The sequence below is a fragment of the Montipora foliosa genome, chromosome 8, assembly GCF_036669935.1.
Source record: "Montipora foliosa isolate CH-2021 chromosome 8, ASM3666993v2, whole genome shotgun sequence".
Classification (NCBI taxonomy): domain Eukaryota; kingdom Metazoa; phylum Cnidaria; class Anthozoa; order Scleractinia; family Acroporidae; genus Montipora; species Montipora foliosa.
The window spans coordinates 19,920,965-19,933,139 of NC_090876.1; the positions used below are offsets into that span (position 1 = coordinate 19,920,965).

Here is a 12,175-nt window from a genome sequence, read left to right on the forward strand (position 1 = left end):
TCAATGAACAACGGTGTACGAGGACTTGGCAGCATGGGTGAGTTTGCTGACCGTAGTTCGGCTCTCTGCTCCAAGAGTTTTTCCTCCGGATATCGTCCAATTTTCCTTTCACGTTAGTCTCCCAAGGGAATGAGTCGAACCCGGCATTTTTATTCTGCTGTCACAGCTTTCAAGAAACTTAAAGGGCGTATTAAATGCGATTTACTTGCTAGAAGCATTGGGCCTACCTGTCTACAAAATTTTTCTTGTACTAGTGTCAGGTCGTTCAATTTGACTTCAGGTTATTTAAGTTGATCACCACTATGGTTTCGTTAGAAGATGAATGGACAAATAACCATAGCAGTTATCGAAATCTTTAACAATATACAAAAGAAAGATGACACCAAATGTTAACATGAAGTAACTTTCGTCCTAAAAATTCTAATTGAACATTTGTAGGTCAAAAATTAAACATATTTTAGCTTAAAGAAATTCACCTATATATGACTTCGGACATATTCAGTGCAAAGAGTAATATGCATTTTTTACACGGAAGTTGTTATAACAATTTCAATGTATGGAACAGATTTTAAGATCATGGTGAAGTAAAATGATGCGAGGATCAATCATGCAAGAAAATTCCAAGTTATGTCGTCAACAGAAACTACTGAAGAAAATTTCTCTGAAAATCTGTATCTTTCTCGGCTTGGCATTGATACTTTTACGAATGGCTAACTGAGGTTTTTTTGAGAGGGGAGCAGAAAGAACACATTGCACGTGTTGTGCTTAATCAAGAGACTTATTTTCTATCCTTGGTTTTCCTCCGCTCTCCCCATAACATATCAACGATACTGAACCGTGGGAGAGAAAGCAAATTTTGCTTGCCGTGGGAAAGACAAGCCACCTCCTTTTGAAACCAAGGTATCATGAGAGGCTGCTCAATGGGTGGTAGCCGACTTCTGAAGCGCACGATAACCCTAACTACATGTTTAAAAACTAGCTCAAAGTGAAATCAGTTCAAATGATAGTAAGAAAAATCGTCCTAGCACACATGAAATATTGAACAAAAAATGCTCGTGTGCAAAGAAACTCGATATGATTTCTCTCTTTTCGTGCGGTGCGATCAAGCTTTAGGCGATGATTTAAAATTTCGTAATGTAGACGCGGAGCTTTTGTTTCATTTACAATGTATAGTTTCCAGGTTCGAAGCTCGGAATGTTTGGACAGATGTGTTGCTTTTTTTAACCTCGCATACTCGAAAGACAATAGCCGAACGCCTTTTTCGGTTAATTCTTAGCTGTAGAGGTAATTTCCCACCGTGCCCTTTTCATCATGGAAGTGCTAATAACCGAATCACCGACAACGAATTGTTCCCTTGGAAACCAGTGGCGTTCTTTCTCGCTTGTATCGCAATATTATATTCGTTTCGCATTCGTGGAATCTTCCAACAACATAAAAACTAGTTTGCCGTTAATTGAGCTGTTCGCCAAGTCTGTCTAGAAATTTGTGAAAGAGAAATAAACTTCCAGCTTAATTTTGCCATCGTCATATAAATCAAGGCATGTTACGAATTCATTTATTATTTAAGGTGGACTGTTAAACTTATGATCTTCTCATATAGCGCCAAATAATTTTCTTTACGGGTTGTCCATGTAGCACGCAAATCACTGTAAAAGTCGCGAGAATAATGCAGAAGAATTGTGAACTACGGTCAATACCCTGCATGGATATCGCACGGGTTCACTTCGTCAAGAGACTTATTCCGGCTCCTCATTCTCTACAATAAATTGAGGTATTCTTTTGCTTCAAGGCAAAATAAAATTAAAAAAATTAAAATACCTGCAAAAGTCTGACGATTTTTGTTGTTAACCATAAACAAAAGTCCATCATGATTCGTCACCTTTTACTTATTCTTTAACAACAAAAAGGTTCGCTGACGTTTGGAAACCGCAGAACCACAGAATATGTTATGACTGATCCCAAAGCACGATATCCTTCGACATAAATCAAAAACAAAAAACGTTCCTGAAAATCACAGTTCTGTGTGGAACAAAATAAACGGTGCAATAATTTTAAAATTATCTTGACCCCTGTCAAATGAATTGACCTTAAAACGATGCTATCAGTAAAAGCGACCTAAAATTTCGTCCTGGATTCGTTCCTTGTGTAAAATAGGTTCCAAGGCTGGTTGGATTTCCCAGAAACTACATTTTACAAAACAGCGCCAATAGTTTAATATCTCACCAGGTAGGGAAAAGAGAATGAAAAACCCAGAACATGAGTTAAGTAACTATGTATCGGCAACGAAACGTAATCTGCATAACAATTACAGAATAACAACTTTAGGATATAGTTCCGCGTGGCTTGTGTTTGCGGATAATAGCTCAACTGTGGCCAACACTGTTTTGAAGAGATAACTCCTGAAAATAAAAACAATGTCGGGCATAAAAAGCTTGGCTGAATGACTCAAATCCTCTCGTGTTTTAACCATGAAGATCCTAAAACGAACACTATTTCCGAGTCTATCCCGACCCATTTTGAATTTAACCAATTCATATTTTTTAACCGTCAATTGTGGTTTTATTTTCCTCGTTTTTGTTAGTAAAAAAATCAAGGAACGAAACAATGGAAATAGTTCCACTAATACTTCAACGATCCCTTTCAAGATACGACAATTAGAATTTCGAACAACTGTTACAAAGTGCAGGTTCAATTCATTAAAAAATCCACCTTCTCGCAACTCCCATTTCAGCATTTGACAAGATGCATCTGTTCATCTATCTCTCCATCCATGAAGTTAGCTGAAGCACCGGACGAAACTTTTTCACAAGATTAAAAGGCCTTACGCATCTAAAAGGATAAGAATAATCTATTCCCTTTTTTACCACTTTAAATCCTTTGAATGTTTCAGCAGCAAAATACTATCTGAAAGCCAAGTGGACGCTGCTGGTGCATATTAGAAAATGGCGTGTACAAACCTTCCCGAAAGCAATACGTAACAGACAACCAGTGACACCAATCCCATAGTCACAAAGCCTTCTTCGTCAAAAAAATTGCTCTGCAGCTCCAAATAGAAGATGGCCAAGTTTAAGTCGGACCAAACACATAGACAGATTTATCGAGGCTTGATGGCACTCTGTTTGCTCTTTGTCCATACCTGTCGAGTGTGTCGTGGTATCTCTTCTCTTGTCTGCTGAAGCACAACGAAGTCTTCAAGAACAGCACTGAATGCTGCTATCCTGACTGTCCATTGAGTAGGGTACAGTGGTTAAACCGTTACCCCTCTTTTAATACTTCTCTAAATTTTGCGCAAGTGTACATCTCTTCGACGACAACTTGACCAGCCTGACGATTTCTTGTACTAACTCGAGGACCTCTGTTAAACTTCTGTACTTTCTGCCAGCCTCTTGCAAAACCAACTGGAGGCAATGTGTTAGACAGTGAAAAGGAATCGCCGATGGTAATTCCGCTTGAATTTGAACGACCACCCCATTTCTTACGCCTTCCATATTTGCTGCTCCATCATATGCCTGACTGCGACACATGGCAAGTGGGAGGGTTGCAGGAGTGATCCTCGCAATTATCTGGACAATTTAAGCAATTGTCTCTTAAAGACTCCTACATAATGCAGGCATCTTCCAGCTTCAATGGAGTCCATGACCTCTGCGATGCCGGTGCGCATGCAATGCTCTGCCAACTGAGCTATGAAACCGCTCAGTCAGTTGGGAGCAGGTCAATTTGTTGAGTTCATTCATTCGCGTGAAAGGACTCGATGAACGAAAGAGATTTATATTTGAAGTGCGGGTTATAGACGAGGGATAAAAGTGACCCTCGCACTTATCGGCAAATTGTCTCTTTCATTCATCAGTGCTTTTACTGGAACGAATGAGCCAAACAAATTGACCTGCTCCCAACTGAGTGGCTTCATAGCCCGGTACGAGGCTCAGTTGGCAGAGCGTTGCACCCGCATCGCAGAGGTCATGGGTTCAAATCCCGTTGATGCAGCCTAAAGTGTTCAGGTGTCTGTGACTGTGACAGACAATTGCTTAAATTGTCCAGATAAGTGCGACAATCACTTCTATCCTTCGTCTATAACCCGCAACGGCTTCAAATACAGAGTTTACCAGAGTGTTGGTAAACGTGTTGGGCAGCTGCACAAGGCCAATTGGTCCTTCCGACATGGTACTACTCACTGCGATCCATCTTATACAATTTACACAATGTTGAATTGCTGCTTGTTACTGACATCTGTGGCTTCATCTGCTATAATTCCATACCGTGATGAGTTAGGAGATTTCATCTTTTCAAGGATCTGCCCTAGTACCTCTTGTACCGAAATTATGTTTATGAGCGCACACCACGCTTGCATGGTTTCGCTGTCTTAAGCTTCCGTCCGTAATTTCAAAAGCTGACTTAAGTTTCCCTCGTCCTCTGTGTGGTCCCTAATTGTTAGACCCTGACTTAGCAAAAAGCGTAATGATGTAATCTGTTTCAGAAGACCCGCTCGTCTACTGGTTTGTAGTTGAGATGAAATCATGACATGGGCCCTCTTTTTGTTCTTGCTGGACAGCTTCATTACCATCGGATTCTCAGTGCTGGTTAATTTGAACTTCTCCAACGACTTCTTGCAGTTGTTGGAGTCAGATGTGGTAAAAGCTACATCTGCATACTTGCTAAAACTGAGGAGACCTTGTATAATATATAGATTTAGCCTACTTTAATGGCGAAGCCGCCGTGTTATTACGCTTTTGGAAGATGGGTTACCACACATGACTGGTTCACCGATTTCGGCCTCAGTCCGTCCTTTGACGATCTAGCGTCCTCGTTTACTACCCAACTAATTGATGCCATTAACCGGATCTTCCTTGTAAAGACCATCAAGCTGCATGCAACAGACAAGCCATGGATAACACCTGAACTCAAGCTTATGATTAAAGACCGACAGAAAGCATTTCACAGCGGCAACATCCCAGCCTGGGATTCTTTGAAATACAAAGTCCAACAAGAAGTAGCGAAGAGGAAAAAGTCTTTGTACAAGAACAAAGTACAGCACCTAAAGAATGACGACTGCCGTAAGTGGTGGAACATTATTAATAAAATGTCTGGCAGATCTGTAAAGCCCTCCTTTTTCTCACTTGAACGAGATGGACAAACCATGTGTCAACAAGAACTTAGTAATAGTTTAAATCAGTTTTACGTTTCAGTTAATGCGGACATCCCTCCACTCGACAATAATATACCGCTACCAGCTTTTCTCCCTGCTGAGGCAGGTGTGTTAACTGTGCAGCCCCACGAAGTTTGTAAGAAGCTGCTCGCCATCAAACCGTCAAAGGCTCACGCTCCGGACAACGTACCGTGTCGCATTGTTAAAGAGTTCGCATATGAACTGGCTGAACCTATCACCACTATCTTCAATACATCACTCCGAGCTGGTATTGTACCAGTAGTCTGGAAAGAATCTAATATAATACCCATACCAAAAATACAATCACCTATGGATGAGGGCGACTTCAGACCTATTTCGTTGACTCCCTGTCTGTCCAAAGTTCTTGAGGATTTCGTAGTCACATGGTTAATTGACGATGTCAAGGACAAAATCGACACAAATCAGTTCGGATGTCTGAAGGGAACTTCAACAACGTATTGTTTACCTGATATAATTCACACCTGGCTTACGTATCTCGATCCACCCGGACGACATCTCCGCCTTTGCTTTCTTGACTTCTCTAAAGCTTTCGATCGTACTGGGTACAACGCACTAATAGAAAAGCTTCTGGACTTAGGCGTTCGCACATCTTTAATACCGTGGATTATAAGCTTTCTGTCTAACCGTCGACAACGCGTTAAGTCAGCTGGCTCGATCTCTGACTGGCTCCCGATAAATGCCGGCATTCCCCAGGGAACAAAACTTGGCCCGATATTGTTTTTGGTAATGATCAACAACTTGAGTATCTCAGATCCCGAATCCGTACTTGGAAGTCTGTTGATGATGTATCGTTGTCCGAAAGGCTTGTAAGGAACAGCAATTCAACCATCCAAACCAGTCTCAATACCGTCGTCTCTTGGAGCTTCAGTAACTGGTTGAAACTCAACGCTAAAAAGTGCAAAGAAATGCGGATTTGCTTCCTAAAGGATCCCATAGAATTCCCTCATTTGAAGATCGACGATCAACAATTAGAACTTGTAACTTCACATGAAGTACTTGGTCTGGTGATTCAGAATAATCTAAAATGGAATAATCACATTGAATCTATTGTCACCAAGGCCTCTAAGCGCCTTCACATACTCCGAGTACTTCGTCGCGAGGGGGCGTTGAGATTAACGATCTAATTACTATTTATACTGCTTTGATACGATCTTTACTAGAATATTGCTGTGTTGTATGGCATCATGCTCTACCCTTCTACCTCTCACAGGAACTGGAGCGCATACAGAAACGTGCCCTTAAAATCATAGTTCCAGCGTTTTCTTACTCAGAAGCTCTTCAGTTTTAACCTTAAGAACATTTGACGAAAGGCGTGATGAACTTTGTGTTAAAACTCTTGAAAAGATTTCAAGAGGAGGACCTCTTGCCAAAGATCTCCCAATGACAAGTCAGCGCACGCATCACTATCAAACGAGAGGCGCTAACAAATATATATTACCTAAATGCAGGACAAAAAGATTGCGTCGTAGTTTTTTCCCAAGGACTAGCTTAGCTTTTAACAATCATTAGATTTTTAGATTATGTATATACCCATATTTTACCTTGTATACTCTCTCTTTACACTGAAGGACAGTTCGAGCGTGCAACCAAGTTCCTAGAAGTTTACAATTGAAGATAAATGTTGACAACAAACTATCTGCAATGCCAGATATTCCAGCTGATACAACTTTTCCAACAACATTGAAGATTTGCCACCCATCCACTTTATAGCAATTGCAGTAAATTCAAATGAGAATCAAGCAATCAATCTATGTGTGATATCGGACATCAGCATATGCAGGCACCGCTCGTAGCCGCTATCAGTCCACTAGCGATCTCAACCAACCCATGAATGAATTGAATTGTGGGTTAGCAACATGCCCTGAACTCTCACTCTTATCGATTGACTACTTTAAGTAAACTTAAATTCATTCTATGCGAATCAACTTTCAATCTCTCACTTACGTTCACAATTCTTTAATAGCATCACTATGCGTTACTATGAAAAGAGGCCATATCTGTGAGACTGGAACAAAGTAATTTATGACACCTGGAACTTACATCATGTATTATCGATCTCAGACGTCCGCGGACAAGGGCTTTTTTTCAGCTCACGTCACGGACCGTTGATTTCAGTCTATGGTTAAAACATTCTGATCAAGAGACATTTTTTGTGACTCTGCAGTTTCGCAAATACCGATCTAGTGACGCTATTTTCTGTTGCTCTACCCAAAGAGAAAAGCGCGAAACGATGTTAACGGCAAGTAAAACCGGCCGAAGAAGGAAAAGCCTTATCAGAGGAAATAAGAAATAGGTGGGAACTTTTCTTCAGGTTTTTCTTCTCTGCCTTGGAAAGAATGAAGGAATAGCGCCACGTGATCGGTATTTTCGGAACCGCAGAGCCACATAAAATGTTATCACTTGAAGTCCGTGAACGGACGTCTAAGATCGATAGCATGCAGCTATTTTGTAGGCTTGTTTCTCCCCCCCGCCCGCTATCGCTGCACATCCGAAAAATTGTCAGTTCCACCGAAAACACCGTGTATGGCCAGTAAGTACCCTGTGTGTAAGAGAATGTGAACACCCTGGGTGTGAGAGAATGTGAACCCCCCCCCCCCCCCCACCCTTTTTAGAATCTTAGCTACGCTCCTGCGCCTTTTCAAATAGTTTGTTGAGCTGATGTCACCTTAAATATACTGCCCAGTAAGGCATACCTGTCTTCTTGAATTTTGGAAGTACTGCAGGTTTTGCCTTCCCATCGGAGAGACCATGATTTGTGACCATTTACTATCAGTTTATTGAATTGATCTTCTCAACTTCAAGTTAGGGTACTTGGGTGCACATTAAGTTTGCGATTCTTATCTTGCTTGAAAAAAAAAACAACATACATACATAAAAAAACAAAATTAAACCTTTAAATAATCGATTTTAGACGAAGGAGAAACTCGGATTTCTTATTTCGACCTTTGTTTTACTTTGATTTTGTGCAGTGTAAGACGAATTTCCCCCACGGCTTTACGCATGCCACTAAGTCAGTCCGCTTGTGGAGGAAGCTATGCTCTATAGGTGTCGAAGGGAGCAGAGCATGATAAGGACGTATTATATGACTAGCTCCGTGAGCTTGCAAGATGAACCAAATCGCGCGCTGTGATTGGCTACCCGAGCGGGCAAGATGGAGCTATCTTGCCCGCTCGGGATTTCTCGCTTGGTCCCGCAAGATCAAAGATCATTTTTTAGTGTTTTAAGTCATATAATAAATCCTTTATTGACCAAGCTTGTTCGGTCAAGATGGCTGGATATTGGCCTTGTTCTTTATTTGCGTGTTTATGGACCTCGACTTCGTCTCGATCCATAAACACGCAAAAAAAAGAACTTGGCCAATATCTAGCCATCTTGACCGTACAAGCTTGGTCAATAACCCATATATATTACATACCCAATGGAGGGCACAGGGGACACAACCCCATCCTATGCACTTCGTTTTGCACGCCAGGTCCTATATTAAGCGATCTACTAATTGCCTGACTGTGGCATAGCCGGTCAATTCTTCATTCAGAATGACTAAAACATAATTCAAAATTGTATATCCAATTTAGGGCAGAGGGGACAAAACCGCTATCCTATGCACGTCATTTTGCCACTGCCTGATAGTAAGTGATTAATTGCCTGACTGTGGCATAAGAGACAAAATCGGTTAACTCAATGTTGTACCCAATTCATTCCTTTGTGTATTGTATTTGCATTATAATATAGAATTTATAATAGTAGTAGATTTTGATATACATAAATGTGGATGCTATATGTCAATAAGAAAATTAACAATAAAGCGAAGTTACATGACGTTTCGACGACTTCATGCCGTCATTATCAAATGTGGGTCTGGAGGGTGATGGACACGATTGATAGCCGCGTCGATGATCTGAGCTTTTGTGGGTATTTTAATTTTAAAAATATCCCTGTCAAGTTCTTACATTCTTGCGAAAAAGAACTGTTGTGTAGACGACAAGCGTTTAGCACGATCTAGTAGTTCTCAGAAGTGACCGTTTATACCTGCTGTCAACGTGACTCTCGAAGTGCGGAAGAAGTCCTTTGTTCGTCTTCTTTCTTGCTTCTTTCTTGCTTTTAGAATCTCTGTACGGTGGCCAATTTACATTATCAACTCCGTTGATAAGACCAAAAATTTTTGTAGACTGCCCCACGGACGCAGCACCACAGTTTCTTTAGAAACTACCCCCTTCATTCTTTCTGTAGACACGGGTTTCCAGACGTTGATCTATTTTGAGGATCTCCATTCTCTATTTTCGAATTCCCCATAATACACTTTGTTTGCCCCCCCCCCCCCCCCAAATTTTGCATAAACTATTGTTTTCAAATGCTCTTGGGGACACTGCATATTCCCAAGAGCATTTGAAAACAATGGTTTATGCAAAATTTGGGGGGCAAACAAAATGTATTATGGGGAATTCGAAAATGGAGAATGCCAATGAATGGTAAGCGGTTGTTGGTAGCTGTCTCCATGGTAAACTGAATAGAGAGATGGGCTTCATTTAGGGTAATAAGTAGATCAGTCGTGTCCATGCATCACCCTCCAGACCCACTTCATGCACCATCTGACAGCCCCATACGCAACCTCGTTCCCAGGGTCTATTTGTCGACGAGACCCTGGGAACGAGGTTGCCCCATACGGATCATTTTACCCTATAAAGATCAGAGATCCGCCGACGTGGTTCGCAAACAGCTTTGCAACCTCGGAAGAAAAATCGATCGTGAATTGCAGCCGATTTTTACAAGCAAGAAGATCGTTGATGATTTAAGAGTAACGGAATAGACCAGTTTCGTATTCTAACGGTTGGACTGGATCTAGCATGAAATGGAGGCTAATGCGGGCAAATTAATTTGTATTTGAAAAGATTTGCCCGCATTAGCCTCCATTCCATGCTAGATCCAGTCCAGCCGGGAGAATTCGAAAATGGTCTATCGAAGCCTCCCTTAGTTAAACAGCAGTGTCGTTTATGAATTTAGATGTGATTTGTGCGATACAAATTATATTGGGTACACACGCCGCCATCTGCACCAACGTGTTCAAGTTGAGGAACACAAACATTTCGCAATCGGAAAACATCTTAAGGGCGAACATAATTTGAGACCTTCGAACATCCGTTAGAAATTCAAAGTCCTTAAGAAATGCCGAAGCAAGATTGAGTGTTTAATCTTTGAAATGTTGTTCATCCAAAAGAAATGACCGAAACTGAACTCTCAAGCTGACTCCGTTCGCGTAAAACTTTTTGTTTAAATTCACGCCCGTCATGCTTCATTACATTATGTATTTTTCACACTTCTATTTCCGTATAAATGCTTATGTTAATTTGTTCACATTTCACATTTGATTATGATGACATGAAGTCGTCGAAACGTCATGTAACTTCGCTTTTATCGTTAATTTTCTTACTGAAATATAGCATCCACATTAAAATGATATGGAAACACTTGGAACAAAACGTTTTATTCCCAAGGGGTTTGAATTGGGTACGACATTGAGTTAGCCGATTTGGTCCATCGGTCAATCCTTCATTCAGAATGATTAAATCACTTCAGTACCAGCCATCTCGTCTTATCGAGCCACGTATCGGCTGATTAGTTCGTTTACTTACTTTCAAATAGGAAGTGCGTTGCGGAATAAGGGCTACTTCAGCCAATAGCATCCCAGAACCACAGGATTTCCCTCGTCTGTACATTCCTCTGGAGCTGATCTCGAGTTGGTCTTGAGTTTCTTAGTATGTACTTGTCAACTCCGTATCCCGCCGTAAGGAGTCCGTAATCAAGTCTCTCTTTCGAGTACCTTGGGTCAATACCTAGTTTAAGAGTGAACTTAATCAAAAATAAGACGCAAACAGCGATGACAAACATTATAAACAAACGCATTGTTTGAAATTATTTACGTAACGTTTCGTGTGCTTCGACATACATCTTCAGAAGTGAGCGTTAACTACAAATGTTTGAACATTTATATGTAACACAAGTAACTGATTAATGGTTAAAGAAAATTTATAATAAAAACTAACGATAAAAAGTCACGACGTTTCGACCCCTCGGAGGTCATTTTCAAGTGAGAATAAAAGTTTTAAGAATTAGCATAAATATGTAAAAACTAGATAAAAATGCGGCGAACGCCGAAATGTGATAAAATATGTACAAAAGTGTAAAAAGTGCTAAAAATATATGGAGTAATGAACGGTAGCTAGAGAAAAACAATAGACAAAAAATAATTAATTACAAGAACTGTTCTAAACAAATAATTTGGCGCGGATAGAGTCACACTGTTTGTTTAGCGATGGTTTCAGTTCTTTTATAAAAAACATTTCAAAAACAAGACAATCAAACTTGTTCTGGCACTTTCTCTAACAACATCGCAAAGAGTTTTAGAATCCTGAGAAAGTGCCAGAACAAGTTTGATTGTCTTGTTTTTGAAATGTTTTTTATAAAAGAACTGAAACCATCGCTAAACAAACAGTGTGACTCTATCCGCGCCAAATTATTTGTTTAGAACAGTTCTTGTAATTAATTATTTTTTGTCTATTGTTTTTCTCTAGCTACCGTTCATTACTCCATATATTTTCAGCACTTTTTACACTTTTGTACATATTTTATCACATTTCGGCGTTCGCCGCATTTTTATCTAGTTTTTACATATTTATGCTAATTCTTAAAACTTTTATTCTCACTTGAAAATGACCTCCGAGGGGACGAAACGTCGTGACTTTTTATCGTTAGTTTTTATTACAAAATCTATATCTAAAAGACTTCTGATTAAGAAAATTTATGTGACAAATATGGTAAATAAAAGGACAAAATGCTGACTAATGCTAGTTATTTGCCACATGGCTCGGTTTCCTTTGTTCTCGTAGGGGATTAAGAAACTGTCTGAAAAGCCGGTGGCGGCTTTTGATTATAACAGGGAAGTGCGAGGCTGATTTATTCCCCTGCAGTTATTCCCCTCAAAACATCAAATAC

General features: G+C 40.3%; 1 long non-coding RNA gene across 1 annotated transcript; it reads right to left on the bottom strand.

The window, feature by feature from the left end:
• Positions 1 to 6,726: 6,726 nt before the first annotated feature.
• Positions 6,727 to 11,207, bottom strand: LOC138012884 (uncharacterized). The gene is made up of 3 exons (XR_011125094.1): positions 10,816 to 11,207; positions 7,879 to 8,026; positions 6,727 to 6,779 (listed from the first exon to the last, which is right to left on the bottom strand). It is a non-coding gene; the product is annotated as an uncharacterized lncRNA (long non-coding RNA).
• Positions 11,208 to 12,175: the final 968 nt, after the last annotated feature.